General features: G+C 39.6%; 1 long non-coding RNA gene across 6 annotated transcripts; it reads left to right on the top strand.

Annotated features, from left to right (window-relative positions):
• The first annotated feature begins 29 nt into the window (after window positions 1-29).
• LOC142600400 (uncharacterized) lies at window positions 30-14,174 on the top strand. 6 transcript variants are annotated; one of them, XR_012833868.1, is made up of 5 exons: window positions 30-379; window positions 4,160-4,247; window positions 5,770-6,445; window positions 7,358-7,639; window positions 8,321-14,174. It is a non-coding gene; the product is annotated as an uncharacterized LOC142600400 (long non-coding RNA). The 6 variants fall into 6 exon arrangements; XR_012833867.1 differs by having other exon boundaries at window positions 30-2,531; XR_012833869.1 differs by having other exon boundaries at window positions 30-4,247; window positions 5,770-5,982; window positions 6,352-6,445.
• The last annotated feature ends 727 nt before the right edge of the window (window positions 14,175-14,901 follow it).

The raw sequence follows: 14,901 nt of genomic DNA, 5'->3' as shown, positions 1-14,901 counted from the left end.
GCCCGCCCGCGAGCCGGCCGCCTTCAGCGGGAGCGCGCCGGGTGAGCTAGCGCGCGGCGGCGGCTGGCGGTTGGTGCCGTTGGTTTTGTACGTTCCGTCGTGATGGCCGATCATCCAAAACGGGTGGGTTGCCGCTCGCTTCAGGTATGATGGGTGCCTCTTATGGAAGGAGAAGGCATCCCGGCTGTCCCTCCTGTGGATGTTGAATTCCTGTCCTGTCAGACGTGGAAGGTTTGTGTCAAATAACGGAGGAAAACCACAAGATCTGTATGAGAAATCTCAGTGAATTTTAACCTTTTGTGACATACATCAGCGTGAAAAAACAAATTTGCTTTGGAAGCAAGTATCTCTAATAAATAGGGGAAGATTGCAGAAACTGGTGAGGTTTTTTTTTGGTCCTCTGTTTTCCTCCTTTCTACTCAGTTTTGCTGATAGAGGTATTTCATGTTTGAACTGCTTGCATCTATGTTTTGACCTCCCTTGATCAGAAAAAACAAGACTAAACATTTGTCTTGGCCTTTGATAAACATTCTCGTTTTACAGTATAATTGTATAATGTATAATGATATACATTCTCATTTTACAGTATAATTCAGTTAATACAATACAAGTATTGGAACCGAAGAAGATCTAAATAACAGGCTCTCCCTTGAATGCAACAGGTTGTTAGAAACATCAGTCATAGATCCATCCTTGTGCAGACCCCTTACTGTTCAGGTCTTGTGATGAGGAATGCAAATGTATTTTTTTCGGTGTAAAAGTCACATTTTTCAAATTTTATGATTATGAGTACTCAGCATCACAGATTTGCAAAGCATCAGCTGATGTTCCAACATCTCTTACCATATCCTCCTTCCCTCTGAGGAGTGCCTCCCCTGCACTCCCCACTCTCTTGTCTACAAGTGGTACAGCCTTATTAAATTCATGAAGGGCACAGTGAAAATGGATCCATGTCCATTTTACTTTTGCAAAAATTGTGGTGATCTGCTAGTTGACACTGTATCAAATACTTTTACTAAATACATGATAAAACAAAAATTCATCTTTCCTTGCAGTGTTTTCCTTCATCTGAAATGTTAACTTGTTTTTTCATCTACTTATGTTGAAAGATCCCTTTTTACTTCACATAAACATTCAAAATGGCAGGATTAACTACACTAGAGCAAACTGAATTTTATTGAAAGGATTTCATGACTACATTATGGATTTATACCAACAAAATGATCCATCAGGGCACTTGTTGGGACAAAAGGCCAGGTTAGACAGAACCACAATGGCTCTGCCTGTGTGGTTGGACCTGGAGGGCTCCTGTAGAGAAACCCGTGTGAATGGTGGGACAAGAGCCCCAGTGCATCTCAACAGATAGCTCTAGACAAAGCCCAAAACACTAAGCAATGCACATATTACAACAATTTAAGCTACTTAATATATTACTCTTTCAGCTAATTGCATGTATACATACTCACAGACATATACATATATGTATGTACCTTCTTATATATATTTGGCGACTGTTACTGTAATTAATGTCCTTTTAACAGAATACTTTGCGCAAAAATGGTAGGATGTGGTGCTAGCTCTCTGGTTAGATTATGGCCTTTTATATGTGGGTTTACTGTAGTCATTGGTTGTCTTCCTGCTCCTCATTCTTCATTTCCGCAATGCTGAGAGCTACTATCAGCATTTGTAATTTAAGTGCTGCTACTAGTGTTTGGTATTTTCATTGATTTGTTTTCACTAATTATTTAGTCATTTATAAATGTAATTTCTGTACTTGTATACTAACCTGAGATGAATTCTTACAACACTTAAAAGACTGCCTAAAGCAGAGCAAGTATAATGGTGCAGCCATGTTCAAGCACAGATTACAGATTCTGTTGCTAAGCCAAATTTTTATATCCTGTTGAGAATCTGCCCTAGGCATACAGTCTAAGAATAGCAAAGGCCATGTATGATTAGATTCAGGGGCTATTCCTGTGCAGATAAATTAATAAACATTAATTTTTATACTACAAAATATATAATCACAGTAATTTATTTATTATAGAAGTTAGCCCAATATGCCTTTTTCAGTTGGACTTCAGAAATGTATTACTAGACAAGGGGAGAAAAAAAAGCATTTGGAAGCATTTGTAATTTAAACTCAGACTGTCTATCAGATGACAAGACTGAAAAACCAGCGTGGCCTTGAATGGGAGTCCAGTACCTGCAGTGATGTGCAGACTTGCCCATTGCTTTGTGCATTCTGCCTTCTGCGTGTGCTGAACTGAAGTGGCAAAGTCCTGCCCACGCAGGGCCTGGTACAGCACCGCAAAGCATGTGCATACAACCGCTCAAACCGCCAGTGATACCTAAGAGGGTCTTTTATGGACCACAATGATTTCAGAAAACTCCTTTTCCACCGTGACCCATCAATAAGAGAAGCTGCATTAAGGAGAACAAGACTCCCTATGTTTACTCTTTGGACAAGGAAATGCAGCAGATGCTGTACTTGTGCCTATGTCTCCAATAGGGCAGGTGTGCAAGGACAGGTGAGAAATGGCCAGACCACCTGTTTCTGTAACCCTGCACCCTGTCCCCAGCAGCCTCACAAGCTTTAATTGCATGGGCTAGTAAGGGAGAGATGTTCTGCAAATGTAGGCTAGAGATTTATTCTTGAAATCAAATAATTATTTACTGTCTTATTGGATTTCCTTATTAGTATGCATTATGCCAAATAATTGCTTTCAGGCTTTTGTTTTAAATGGAAATATACTAGGGATATTTAATGACTGTTTCATTACTCTCCATTTTGAAATACAAAAATAAACAAATTGGCTTTCATTAATCTCAATCCATTATTCAGGTACAGGCATTCGCTTGTGTATTTTTCTGACATTCAAAAGTAGTACTTCCAGCCATAGCAGTACAAGTAATATAACCAATCATACTTGAAAACATTCGATTTTAATTATTTTATGAAACATGCTCTAACATTAAGTAATATAAATAGTAAGAAATTTGCAGGGTAGGGACTGTGATTGTTGACAAGCCATTTGAAGAGATTCTTCTGAAAACAGGTCATCTGGAGAGAGCATAAATGCTATCAAATGGTGTCACAGGCTTCTTATCACATTAAAACACCTTCAATCAGCTCTGCTGTCAACTATGTAAAAAAGAAAAAGGCTATTAAGATCTTTCTGAAACCTCAGCGTTATACATTAGTATGTTCATACTTAACCAGTACAGTGATCTATTTTAGGAAGTGCGAAAACACAGGGGGCAAACAGAAGAGATCATATTAAATAATTAAGGCCTAAAAACATTGGAAAACAAAATCTTAACGTTGCAACACTGTACAAAAAACTGGCTTATGTACCCAGGAGTGTTTCAGATGAAAAAGTGTTGCTATCCTTGTGATAGAATAGATTTAGTTAATCAAAAAATTGTATGCACTACAGAGCAGAATTAGTGTAAAGTATGATCTAAGACCCATTTCTGTAAGCAAAGCAGAGTCAAAGCGAGCAATGAACTGCCTGCTCATTTAACACGCTCACCTGACAACTGTAAATATTAGAATGATTATTTATTAGCATAATAGAAGGTACTCTTCTAACAAAAGATGACTGTATGGGTAGTGTTGAGGTTGTACATGGAACCATGTACTTTCTTCAGAGAAATAGCTGCAGAAGGATAGAGACTGGTAAGAAAATGAGAAGGCACGTGGAACATGGGGGAAAAAAAACAACAACCAACCAACCCACAATTACTTAGCCACAGTGCTCAATAACAATTAAGAACCAAATGGAAGTGTACACCAGGGAATAGTGCTGTAGGGGGAGGCTGTCTAGGATGATAACAGTCCTTACTATACTAGAGAAACCTGGAAGGTGTGTGGAGGTGTTAGAGCATCTGAAAAGACATTTGTAAGGAAGGAGCATGACACTGCCACAGGTAATTGGCCATACCTCCTGTGCTGGTGGGAAGTGGTATAGCTCCACTGAAGGAGAGGGAACTGAACTGATTTTCCTTGTTGGAGGACTAGGCCTACTGGTTTGTGAGATAGGAGCTTTCACAGCCCATTGTGTGCAACAAATGTATTTCAGTTCTTGTGTTGATGATCACTTTGATTCCATGGCTTGAGTACTAGAGATGATAAATTTGCATTTCTGTTCTACAGTTTGCTTGAAGCAAATGGTAGCAGTACCAGTACAGGATGGCGAATGACAATGAAAATACGCTCAAGCCATATTGTGTACCTAAGGCAGGTAAAATGTTTGTAACCTTGGCATGCCACTGAATAAGAGGAAGTTTTGCATTAGCTGTGGAGACATGAACTCAGTAAAATGGTTTAGCCAGTTATTTTGTTTTATATCATGAAGTTGGATATATTTTTAAATATAAAAATAATCTGTGCTTAAATTCAAAGATGATTTGTTGGCATTCCTTCATGATATAGTCTGTTCTGTACACAGATGCCATTACAGATTAGCAACACATCCACGTCCTTCTTTTATGACACACTGCACTTTATTCCACATACCTACACATTGCTTCTGTTCTTAGATGTTGCTTTAGTGTCATTGTGATCTAATGAGCAAGCCTATACAGTAATATGAAACATTCTTGCACTGATAGAGTAAGGATGATGAAAAACATCTTAATGGTGTTTACTATTTGCACAAAAGCATTGTACAATTGTGTAAGGCCCTTGATTAGACTTGTACTTTCTACAAATGCAGTTGTTCCAGTATTCTATAGCAGTCGCCTTTATGTGGAAGTACATTTCATATTATGTATGAAAGTGGAAATGCACTTAAAGTTTAGAAAGAATATTAATTTAAACTGTCCTTTATTTCTACTACTCACATTATTTAGAAATATGTAACAGTCAGTTCAATGTGCCCATATGGATAGATATTTGTGCTGGGAATGAAGTAGTTGTAGTTGCTATATAATTAAGACTTTGTCATCCAAAGATGAAGACTTCTTTTAAAATGTGTTTAGGAATTATTATATTTATTTTACAGATAGGAAAATGTGAGGCAAATGTGTACTGACCTCCAGTTAGTCACAGGAAGTCACCGAGAGCTGGAAAAGGGCTCAAGTCCACTGACCTGTAACCTAGCATCCTGTTCTATGGACCATGTTTTTCCCCTAGTCTGAGAGAAACTCAGTTCCCAGTCATTAGGCATTCATAATCCCTGGTTTGCAGCACAGGAAGGGCACTAGGTATAAATTCTTCTCAATTAAACTATTAATAGAGAGGGATGAGGAGGTAAAAGCATTCACACAGTTAGCATTAGACACTTAAATACCCAGTCTAGAAACTTGCACTCCTTCTGTAGTTACTGACTCTCCCCCTGACTATGTACAGAGCCTGAAGATCTACTTGCCTAAGTTAGTCTCCCAAGTCAGGTAGCAAAAGCTATAAGGAAGAACAGCTTCCACAGAGCCTACACAATTTCATTTTAATTCTTACATTAATTCTGTATTCAGGCTAAATATTAATTTAAGCTTAAGAATGTTTTGATGTGTAAATAAACTGCTGTAAGAGACACTGCTTCTCTCTTCAACAAGGCTATGAAAGACTGGTGTGACTTCCATTGGCATCTCCTGACTTTCTCATGTTAATCATCCGTGAAGTTCAAACACCATTCAAAAAAGGGATCAGCATCTTTTTGCAGCAGCTTTGAACTTTCTTTGTTCAAGTGGGCAGCTAGAACTATAATTAGGTACAGCTAGTCTTCATTATTTAGCTCATTTATTATTTATATCTTCCTCCCACAGTGCCTGTGAACTTCACATCTTGTGCTGCCAGAGATTGGAGTCTGAACGCTGCTCTACTCACTTTCACAAGCTCCGAGTAACACAGCAGTCCCTGTGGCCTAGTCCTTGATTCATAAGCTGGGCTTCAGGGTGCTGACCAAATGCAACCAGTGACATTGCAGCATCTAGCATCCCAAGCAAAAAAATTACCAATGCACTCTCTCCACCTTTCAGGCAAGCAATCAGAGATGAATCCCCCTGTACACAGTTACTACCTGCATGTGTTGTAATTCTTGTCACTCCCTCACTGCAGTCTCTCCCCACGTCATGCTGGGTAAATTTTTTTTTTTGATGTTTTGTTGGTTATTGTATTACCAAGTTCTGCAGGTATTCTGGGCAGTGGCAGGAGAGGTAACTGTAATTTTCAATGGGGATAAATGCAGGAAGGACATCATGGGATGGAGTTATAGGCTGTTTTCTTTTAAGCTCCTGACGGTCAGTGCATTATTGTCTTTTTACAAAGATCATGCATGACCAGAATGGTGACAACTTTAGTAACAACTTGCATTGCCTCTTTAAGAACAAGTTTCCTCTTTTCTGCAGTGTGCAGCTTTCATCTTTCTGGGATGCCTTCCTCCTCGAATCCTTATCTGTGAAGGACTAGCAGATGGAAAGGCAAGAACTTGAGAACAGCCTGGTGGGTATCGAGTGGGTGAGCTTAAAGTGGAATATAGTAGAATTGCTAAAGTAGATTTGAAATTTCTGCAGAGCTTTTTTTTCTATTCTAAAGAGAATAAATAAAGGTTTAGACTACAAGTTGTTTTAGAAGAAGGGCAGTGCAGAAAAGGAAAACCACTGACCTACTTAAAAAGAAATTAAAATGCTTTAAACCTCTTGGGGTTGAGGTTAAAAAAAAAAAAGTGACAAAAAAGCACAACACAACGAATGTGTGCATGAAAGGAGACAACATCTTCATTTCTTCCCTTGAGGCAACAAAATTCTACCAGAAATAAATTTGACTTCTGGTCAAATTATTATTATGCAGTTGTTATTATTATGCAGTTTAAAGGGATATTTTTACTTTTAGGGTGAAGACTTTCTAATGTGTTAGTATCTTGTCTGAAAACAAATGCTTCTCACCCTGTCAGGTACAAATAAGTTTCTGCCATCCTTGTCTATTATCCTGTTCATTATAATAGTTATACTGTATTTCAGTAACTTTTTTTTTTTTTAAACTTTTATTTTTTTCCCCTGACTATTACATAGACACCATCCTGGATGACCAGAAGCTGGTTTTTTATGTCCTTTAATCTTTGATCTGTTCTTTTTGGATGGTCCTTCCAGGACTTAATGCTTCTGTTGGCATAGCTCTCGCTATCACCAGGTCGTATCAGCCTTTCCCTTGCATCAAAGTGGGTCCCCAGGGAGGGAGTCTATTTTACCTAATGTAAACCAAAACATGCAGACCTAGGCAGAGCTACATCCACAGCTCTGTGGAGGATAATAATTACAAGCACAGGAATTACATTTGTCTTATATCCAAAGCTTTGAGAGTAATTACATCTGTTGGGAACAGACAGGTCTATTTGATATCTTTGTGGATTATTAGGATCCAGCTGTTTCCACACTTTGATACCCGTGGTGAAACAAATTGCTGCCGAGTTGACAGGAGCATCCTGGTGCACAGGTCCTGCTTACAACATGAGAGGCTCCCAGAGGTGTGTCTCATGCACACTCACACCTTTCCAGGACCCAGCACCAAGCCTGGGTGCCAACAATGTGACTGCACCTGAGTCTGGGCCAGTCTTTCACCACTGAAGCTGACACAATGATTCATGATAGCCACACTGGAACAGGAGACAGAGGAGCCATGTACCAGACCCGAAAACGTGTATGTCCTTACCCATCTGTAACTTGCTATTTCTGCCACCATAGACTCTGAGGTTTCAAATTTCTCATTTGTTTTCCTCTTCTGACCGTGTTCCTAAGGACTTAATCTCATCCTCTGATGTCCAATCATCACACTATCTTTAATTATCTTCAGTCTTCTCCTCACACTTCTTCAGTTTATCCTCTTCACAGATCCAGGCATGATTTAACCTCTCCCATATTAATCAATGTAGTACCCTTGAACTCACCTGGCTTTCCTGTTTGTTGCCTCATCATACTTTCTCTTTTCATCTCTTGGTGTACGTAACAGTTTACAATTGCTGTCTGGGGTTTCATCAAAAAAAAACCCCACTTTAATGCAGCTTCTGCCCTTGTACTTTGCTGATACTTAAGTCTATTATTAATTTCAGTAACTGTCACTTTTTTTCTCTCTCCTGAGTAAATGTCCTAGCAATTTCAATCTTTCCCCATTCCCAGCCATTCAGAATATTGCTGCAAATACTGTTTCCCCAAATTTGGCCACAAAATAAAGTTCTGACTTTCCTTTATTCTCCAAAGGCTTGTTTTCACTTTCAAGGCCTCTCCCCCCTTATAAAACTTCATTTGTAACATTTTTTTATTTCTTCTATTCAATCCCCATAATTATTTTGATTCAATTGTACAACAGATATTTCTTTTTCAGAAACTGGGTGACAACAGGAACTATGGGACCAACAAACACACCAGGTATCATCTTGCAGCATGGACCATGCCTGACAAAATCCATGGTCCAATCTGCACTACCCTGCTGTCACTCCTTGAAGATAAACAAGGACCTACCTTGGCACTAACTCATCAACAGAAATGCCTGTCTCCACTGCTGGTGATGTCATATAGAAGAACACTCTTTCCATCCTGGATGTTGTTCTCATACAGAGTGACAAGAGATTGCCTGACTTGGAATTGCCAGCTCATGTTTGGCATGAATTCAGCCCTCTGGGCTGCAGAATGGTGAGCTATGCACCAAAACCAAACACATGGAAGCTCCTGGGCAGGCCCATGTGCAGATCTGGTGATTCTATGGAAAACCTCCTCTTCTGTTACACTATGATGCCAGTCTGCATTGCTCACTTCTTTCATGCTTTCTCTGTGCTGCCCACTCTACTGAGGAGAAATTTTCTATATGTATGAATATCTAAAATATCCTTTCATTTCCTCGTTAAAGTTCTTCTTTGCTCTGATATCGAAAAACCCATGACAACAATTAAGACTGTAGGAACTGATACCGGTCACGCTGATGGTATCATTTGTTGTGTCGTTTGTTTGATGCTGTTGTGTTGTTTCCTTGTGCTTTCCCATCTGTCCCAGAAGTACTTCTGTCCTCTCCTGTTTAATGCTTTGATTTCACCTCCTGGAGACAAGGACAGGATGTAAGAGGGGCTTTACTCAGAGGAACTGTTCCAGTGACAAAACTAGTTCTAACATGTCCTTGCAGAAGAAGAGCTATATTGGAAATTATGGTAAAGGCTTGAGTAAAAAAGTGGTGTAAAGGAAAGGGGAACCAAATCCAAGTCCTGTTGCAAATTCATTCTTCTCTCTCACAGTGTCTCATCCATTTGTGGTGTGGATGATTCTATATTGCCAAATGTAATATTTATAATCTCAAAATCTGCTCAAATCAGTAGATGTTCAGTGCTTTGAATGCTTTCTTTCCTATTTTGCATGATCTAACTGTAATTGGTGTTAAGTTATTCCTATTTATTGTGGAAATACAAAATGTGTTACTTTGCTCTTAATCTGCATAGACTGAAACCATCTGCTGTGGTTCACAGTTGAAGAACAAGAGATTATAAATTCCATCTAGTATTTAGATCCAGCCCTTGTTAAACAAGTAATTGTTACTGCTACCAAGTTGCAAGTCAGAGAAGTGTACAATTGTAATCGTAACATTTAAGCACACAAATGACCCATTCCATTTTTAAATAAACCCAACATTTAAATGCACATTTATCTTTCTCTTTTACCTGATGGTGAGAAGGCAGCTTTTAGTGGCTCAGGCAGAGGAGGAGTGGAGGCTGTTCTCAGGTGAGTCAGTGACTAACTCCGTGCTGACTAAAAGGTGATTTAACAAAAGAAGAAAAATCGTGCGTATTCAGTTCTGGGATCAGCTAGTTTGCCTCCAGAATGGCAGGAAGCAAGAGTCAGCAGGAACAGTTGCACAGTGAAAAGACCTATTTGTGAAATAGATATTTTGTTTGCATTGCACCCAGATATACTACAAGTCTGCCTGAGTTAAAGCAGTAACATGAGGCATCCTGTTTGCCTTGCACCCAGACATACCACAAGCCTATTTGATTTAGGGTAGGAAGTGAAATACTGTGTAACATCTGTTTGCTTGGCATAGTTGCACAAAAATAGTAGATCTAAGATAACTGTACCCAGTCTGCAAAAACTTAAAGGAATCCGATGGCCAGTATGCAGTCTGCAAACAGGTGGCACCCACCTGAAGAGGCTGGACTGGACTTGCTTGCAGAAGTGTGTAAAATCTGTCTGACAAGCCAGAACAGACTGGTTCTGACCTAAGGAAAGAGGAGGTAAACCTTTGGACCAGACCGGTCTTGATCCACAGGAAAGCTATATGTAAACACGAGTGATACACAGTGGAGCTTGGGGAAGGAAGATTATGCCCTCTTCGGTTGTGGCTTTCCCTGCCAGAGAGCTTTCAAACTCAGCCACCACAGCCTTGGAGGCAAAGAATCATCAAATGATGTAGCCTTCAGAAACCACAATGCAGCATCAGTCTTACAGTATTGTAGATCTAAGGCTTCGTGTTTAGGTCTGTATGTTTAATTAATGCTTGATTTTTAGTTGTTAACAGATGGATTGCCTAAAAGGTGAGCATAAATAGATGCCTGCTTGAATTATTGACTGGCTCATCCTCTCAGAACTCTCCCATTACAGTGGTCCCCAGGTCCCAGTTGCGACAATTGGTGAAAAGAAGTTTCTGCTCCCCACACCAGTTTACCAGGCTTTTCGGGGCCTGAAAAGAAACTCCTGCTGGGAGGAGTAATACCACACAGAAGCTGAGGACAGGAAGAGGGTATCTGTGAATCCAGTGGACCAGGTCTCCTGTGCGTGTAGATACTGGAGTGCTTTTAATCCACACATTGAACAGTTAAGTATTTGCATTGGGTTTGGATTTTCAGTGTATACAGATAGAATTGTATCCCGCACTTTGTCTATGTCCACTGTCTGTCATCCTCTGGCGACCAAAATACTGATTCAGTCTTAGATCCAGCTAAATTACACCAGAGGTGAATTTGGTCCTATCTGATTGGTAAGTATATTTTGTTTCTGTCCTAAATAAACTAGAGAAAGAAATAAGAGCAGCAAGGCTAAATGTGTTAGAGCAGATTTGAATCCTTATTTAGCTTTTTTCCATGATGCAAGTCTTCAGCTCACTATCTACCCTTATGTCTCCTTGAACATATTTTGAATGATGATGGTGCACTCTTTCTGGAACTGTTTACTCAATTTATTTGTTATATTTGCGTAACATTTTACAAACAAGTTAGGTAATTTTTTTTCCTGTTGACATAATTCAACAGGCTTCACTTAGGTTTGGCTAGGTCCAGTTAGTTTTGTTTACAGATTTATTCAAAATTAGGAAATGCTTTTAAACTCTAGGTCTGCACCTAGCTTTCTGGCTGACCTTAGGACTGGAAAATGCCAAGGCCCGGTTTTTGCTTGTGAAAAATGCCACTTATATATGAACATAGGAAACTTCCAGCTCCTTATCTTGAAATTTTTATTTTATTTTCTGTATGAAATCTTTCAACCACCAATATTTAGACTGTTTTCCTAGGAAAAGTTCTTTTCATCATCCTTTTAAGAGAGCAGGTTTCCCATAATTACCCTGGTCTGACTTCTAGAGGAAGCAATACACTAAGAATTAAACTGTTGAAAGGAGGAACCACAGAGCTTCTTGATGGATTTAATCTACAGTCAGTTTAAAGAGACTGAACCTTTTGCTGTCTTTAAATATACATCATGTATTTCATGCCATAGAAAAGGTTTTAGCAGAAGGGGATGACACAAGGCAGTGTTGTGACCCTCTGAGTGCCCCAGAGAGATTTAAACAGCATAAGTTACAGGCAGAGCTCCTCAGTCACAGACGCCCTCAGAACTGGGTAGGTGTAAAACTATCTTAACGTCTAAAGATCCTGTAGGATGATTCAAGCACAGCACAGAATCTCACCTCAGCACTGTATATCACTGTACTTCCCATATGTCATTGCGGATATAACACATCTCCCTCCATCTGGAAAGACCTGAGATAATAAGCTTTATCTTCACAGCATTTTTATGCCTGGATAAACATTATGCTAGTTTGGTTCTAAAGGTCATAGCCTTTATAGCTGAGCCTTATAGCTGCTGTAATTGCCTGACTTCAGAGAGGATATAAAAACCAATTTCAGCTCCTTTTATCATATATGGTGCAAATAGCATACGTAAGTCTGTTTGGTTAGGCAACCCTCCTATCTGATTTAAAAGTGTAGAACTTCCCTTGTGTGTAATATTGCAGCATCATACGTGCATCCAGCAATACTCTTTTGGTTCCAAACAAACAGAGATACCTTTTCAAGCAATGGGTACTTAAATGTGGAACTTGCTGCCGTGTGGAATGGTGAATGCCAAACCGTACGTGTGTTGAGAAAATGGAAATAACAAATTCATTAAAAAAACCCCAACAAACCACCAAAGGCTATTAAGCACAAATGTCACTTCTGGGATGGCAAATGCCTGAGCTTCAGGCAACAGGAACTGGAAGAATTTGCCATGAGTGTTTGCCCTATTACAGTGTGCCCCATGCTCTACTGTTGGCCACTGCTGGGCTAGGTGGGTCTTCAGTGTGACCTCCTGCAGCCATTTCCACATTCAGATATTACGATTTTTAATATACAAGTGTAAACCAGAGCCCTGTGCTGATACCATGTTTTAGGAAGCAAAATCATAAACACTAAGTCCCAGTGAGGATTTTTTTCAGATGCTCAGTTCACTTCGAACAGCAGAAGAAGGAAACTTTTTAAAGCCTGAAGTTTAGTGTTTGTTAAAAGACCGGGTTTAAGTCCTGAAGAATGCACATATGCTTGAAAGGTTGGGATTTGTGAGACTGCACTATTACCTGCTAACAGACACTACTCTTCTCACAAACCTTGCCTTTCTTTGTTTCTTTATGTTGAACACTGTATTAATAACAAGGTTTAATTAACAACTACATTAGAGCTTCTTGGCAAAGGTTTGGCTGGTTGATTTAGTCTGGCTTGTTATCATGAAACAAAAGGATGAAGTAAAGGGCAGGCTTTAATAGAAGAGATGGAGAGTCACTGGGCAAGCTGCTAATCTCTGTCGGAGTCCATGCTTTGTATTGCCACAGCGCCTGTCTCCATCCTGTGATTCTTTGGCATTGCAACAAAAGAAGTAGAGTGCTGCACTTGTGAACTTTAAAGGCCAACCTGATAGAAAACATGCAGCTACAATTCTGACTGTTCGAGGAATATGCACAGCGATGCCAGCAGCATCCTGTACCGTTTTAGATTAACAGTGAGTTCCAGTGCCGACGCGGGACACAGGGACATCGCACGTCACAGTCTTGTTATGGAGTGCCACCCAGAGGACGTTTGTGTCCATTGCCAGCTCTCTGCTTAGCTGGACCTGACGCCACATCTGAACAGACAAGACGGGAGCTGGTGCTTTAGCTGAAACTCATCTTCAGCAGTAGTTTAACCGGAGCTACTGCACTGTGTACTGAAGGTGAGGAACGAGCAACGGTTTTATTTAGCTGTGGGCCAACAACGTCTCCAACTACTGCTGTTTTCTAAGTAAATGTGAGCCTTTATACTTCAGAGGTGTAGGGAAAAACCCAGCCCTCTATAAATACTTATAGAATGAAAACATGTTGGGTTGGTAGAGCCAACTTCAGTGATATCTGGATAGTTGCATTTTTCATGAAATTGGCAATCAGGTGGTGCACACCATCAGGTTTGTTATATAACCATGCATGCAAAATTTTAGGAAATAAATGGCAATGTGAAGCACTGCTCAAAGGGTTCATCAACATGAATTTGAGAAGACTGGTTTACTCACAGTAAGTGGGTAAATTATGCCCATCATCCTAAATGAACGTCATGATATGTTGCAAGGTATTCTGTTACGTATGTGCTATATATATACTATGGAAAGAAAATCCAGCTTCTGTAAATTTGTAAATGTGCTAATTAAACAACTGAGAACTACTTATTTTAATCCAAACTATATTTCAGATTAAAATATTCAGAGTGTCTGGTAGCTGGTTCTATGCAAAAATTCTGTTTGCATTCATCTATGATTTTCTTCAGTGATTTCTGCTTTTGGGTTCATCGTGGCCTTGTATACACCCATTTTAAACTATGGGTAGTAAAGTATTTCCACTTTAACCATGGTAGCATAAAGTCTCCAGCCATGTAAAAGAGATATTGCTTGTATATTCTCAATAAATAAAGTGTGGTGGAGTAGATCATTCCATTGTGTTGTATGCCATTTATTATATACATCTACATTTTCATTAGATAGCTACTGAGTTAAATACTAGAAAGAACCTAAAAGTCAAACACTAGGAAAAAAGCACTGTACAGCCTTTTTTTTCTTAACTGTGCATGTTCTAGACCGCAATGCTTAATAGCTAAAAGAATTACAATTCTGAGCTGTGGGGGTTAGGCCTTTTCCATCTCAAGAAGGTATTCCTGAAGCATGACACTTGCCAAAACAAAAAACTCGTGAAAAAGGCTTGTGTTGTGAAGAAGGCACTTAAACTCCCAAAGCATTTTGAATGTCAGAAGGGAGACATTGTTTTGCCACCCAAACAATAGATGGCAGTGCTCTCTCCTACTCGGAAGGGCCTCCCTTCAGCTCATTAAGACTGTCCAATCCTCTGCATTTAGGAAAGATTGGTAAAAGGTGTGAATTGTCCCCATGCAAAAATCCACATCTATAAATTTTAGATCATGTCTTGACATGCAAAACACATGCCTGCAGTAGACAATGTAGAGTATTTCCAAGCTAGGGAACATATGACTCAGAAAGAGGATGGCGAATAGGGAGGTAATGTTGTTGTTCGCAAATCTGAAATACATCTTGGAAAATCTTTGTTTATAAAATTATCCTCTGGTGACAATATACAAGATAAAATGGTGCAGGCACCAGATACTCTTGACCTAGAGAAACATCTCTGCTATGAGGAGCGGC

Source organism: Balearica regulorum, chromosome 2, assembly GCF_011004875.1.
Source record: "Balearica regulorum gibbericeps isolate bBalReg1 chromosome 2, bBalReg1.pri, whole genome shotgun sequence".
NCBI lineage: Eukaryota > Metazoa > Chordata > Aves > Gruiformes > Gruidae > Balearica > Balearica regulorum.
Note: the sequence above shows the minus strand (reverse complement) of the source record. Positions and strands in the feature narration are given on the sequence as shown.